Here is a 2,945-nt window from a genome sequence, read left to right on the forward strand (position 1 = left end):
TACACCAACAATCTATCTATTCCTATCTTTCACCGCCCTACTATTTCCCCTTTCACACTGCCTTACTTTCTTTGCCTCCTTCCAAAACAATTTCTTACTCTCCCTCCATTTTCACACTCAGATTCCTCCCAAACTCTCTCATCCACATTCTTCTTACCTCTCCTTCACTCAGTCTCTTCACCTCCCTTCCCCTGCTCACATATACCTCTCTCTCTTTCTCTCTCTCCTCTTTCTCCCCTACCTCTACTCGCTAACCATTCACTATATGCCTTCTTCTTTTGTTCTACAGCTCGTTTCACCTCACTTCATTCCACCATGCTGTCCCTTTCACACCCTTGCATCTCCTCCCTCACTCCACAAACCACCTCTTCACACGCTGCGCCTAGCTCTTCCGTGAATATCTCTTACATACGTCTTCAACCCCTTCCATCTGCTCTAGCCTTCATATACCTTCCCAATCTTTCTTACACTATAGCTCTTATACTCTGCCATTCTTCTCACTATCTTGCAAATTCTCCACTCCTCTCACAGGAACTGTTTCCTCCTGTCTTCCCCTTCGTCTCCTCATCCATTTTCTTTTGCAGCTTTACCTTTACATGCCATCACTAAGTGATGGTCTGAGACTTCATTCCCCCACCCTTCCTCCCACACTCTTGCATTCAAATAACTTGTCTTCTCATTCACAGCTCATCCAAACACACATAGTCTATCATTGCCTTTCGTTCAACAAGTTCACCATCCATCCTTCTCATTACTCTCCATGTATACCGGTGTATCATCTTATGCCGAAAGTAGGTGTTGGCTTATTGCCAACCCTTACCAGCACAGATGTCCACCAAAGCACTACGGTACCATTCCCACCTACTTCAGCTGGCACACCCCACTGACCAACCACTCCATCCACTCGTACATTCCCAACTTTGCCATTCATGCTCTACCAATCAAAAGCACTCTCTCGCCTCCTCTCAGATTTGTTCATACATGCTCCTACTCTCGCCCAAAACCTTCATCTTTCACTCTTTGCCACTCGGTCCTCTGTCAGAGCAGTACACGCATACAGTCGCCCACACTTGTATACCTACTTTCATCCTCACCCATACAATCCTTGCACCCACTGTTCCATACTGTCTTATATTCTACTTCCACCTTGCTTATCATCAGACATACTCCCTCTCTTGCCTCTCATTCTCATTGACTACGCGTACATATTATTAGTACCTAAACCCATATTCCCCTATTCTCTCACCCTTTCACCTTACCCATTTAGTTTCAGTCAATCCACATATATCCACTTTTGCATCCTTCAAGCACCTGATCAATCTCTCTCTTCACTTCATCGATTCACTCCTCCTCACATTCCAATTTCCCGCCCTCAGAATGTCCTTTGTCCATTCCTTAGTTGTCAACGTATGATCCGGTCCTTGGTCCGAGACCCTTTTTTCGCATGTTTAGTGTAGTCTCTTTTACGGGGTGAGGCACTAACCCACCACCAACCCCTTTTAGTCGCCTCGTACGACAAGCAGGATACTGGGGGAGTATTCTTGAAACCCCGCTACTCCCCAGGTAAAAATGTGTGGAACGCTTTACGCTGATTTTTGCGTGTTCTATTGCACAGGGGCCATGCTAATCTTCTCTGTATCGTTTCCAATTTTAGTATATCTACTGCCGAAGCAATAATAATAATAATAATAATAAAAATACTAATACTAATAGCGAAATCTGTGCCGTTAGCCTGCCTGGACTCATGCATTACGAGGCCAGATTGAGATGGAATCCATATCAGATGCATTCTGATGCACTTTGATTTTGATTGCATCTGTGCCTGACCTTAAAGAAATACATTACAACTGTAAGGACTCTAATGTCAGCTAGGTATAACTATTAGTCAGCTGCAGTATGTCTCAGTGTGATAACTTAGTTTCTTCAGTGTATAGGCCTAGTTATTGATGGGGTTCAGTTCTTTATATTAGGGGCTATAACCCTGAGAAATAACTGCAGCACTTCCATTTGCTTCTGTGAACAGAATAAAGACAGAGCCATTTGTGTATGCATAATTTGGTTCAATTTAGGCTTAGTAACTTTATTATCTAAGGTTGCATGCACGGTTTCAAGTTTTGCTTGCTGATCAATTCAAGACGAGTTTGCAGGCCAAGCAATTTTAAGATGACAGGTTGGTAATGTTCCGCTGAAATGTGATATGTTCCACGGAGCAGGGAAGTACTGTTGCTCTCGCACTTGCTCCTGATCAAATTGGGCCTCTGGAGCACAGTTGAAGTTTTCACAATCCACATTGTGATCATTACGAGCCTCTTCTTCTTTAGGAAGCCGTGCAAGACTTTACTGCAGGGATTCATACTTGTTTAAGGATTACCATGCTATGCAATTATCCTCACTATGATACGATCGCATATGCTGAGGATGTTGAATTCCTCTTGCACATTCAGAATATTTATGTTGGAAGGACAGGTGGCTAATGTGATTCCCATTGCACTTTCTGGGCAGCTTTTCCAGCCTTTCAATCGTCCTGTTTCATTCCGAGAGGAAAAAGCGTGTAGAACAATAAATTAGAGATTTAATGCAAACTAAATACGTAATCTTAACTACTGTTATATTCAAACTATACCTACGGTTAAAGCCTGTAATTGCCATAAAGTGATCCTGAGCCTTTGAAATTCACGTTTCCGTATGGTAGACACAAGTCTATTAAGAGGGACCTTAGATCAAGGATATCTACATCCATTGGACTTACTCTAGCTGATATCTATTTGAAATTTTTTATTTCACAGATCATACCTCCTTTGTCTGGGTGACCTTCAGTTCAGAATCTTAGTTTTCAATGAAGCTGAGGCGATCAGACCCATTTTCATTACATGGGTCTGACAGCTGATTTAAATAATTTTTTTACTTTGAATCCCAGATATATGGACAAACTATAGTATCAACAT

The 2,945-nt window shown here is 42.4% G+C and overlaps 1 non-coding gene across 1 annotated transcript; it reads right to left on the minus strand.

Moving 5' to 3' along the window:
• Positions 1–1,567: 1,567 nt before the first annotated feature.
• LOC145408867 (U6 spliceosomal RNA) lies at positions 1,568–1,676 on the minus strand. Its single transcript, XR_013898985.1, has one exon. It is a non-coding gene; the product is annotated as a U6 spliceosomal RNA (small nuclear RNA).
• Positions 1,677–2,945: the final 1,269 nt, after the last annotated feature.

Source organism: Coenobita brevimanus, chromosome 78 (assembly GCF_032717465.1).
Source record: "Coenobita brevimanus isolate Jiangsu-jjx chromosome 78, ASM3271746v2, whole genome shotgun sequence".
In the NCBI taxonomy this organism is placed as follows: domain Eukaryota; kingdom Metazoa; phylum Arthropoda; class Malacostraca; order Decapoda; family Coenobitidae; genus Coenobita; species Coenobita brevimanus.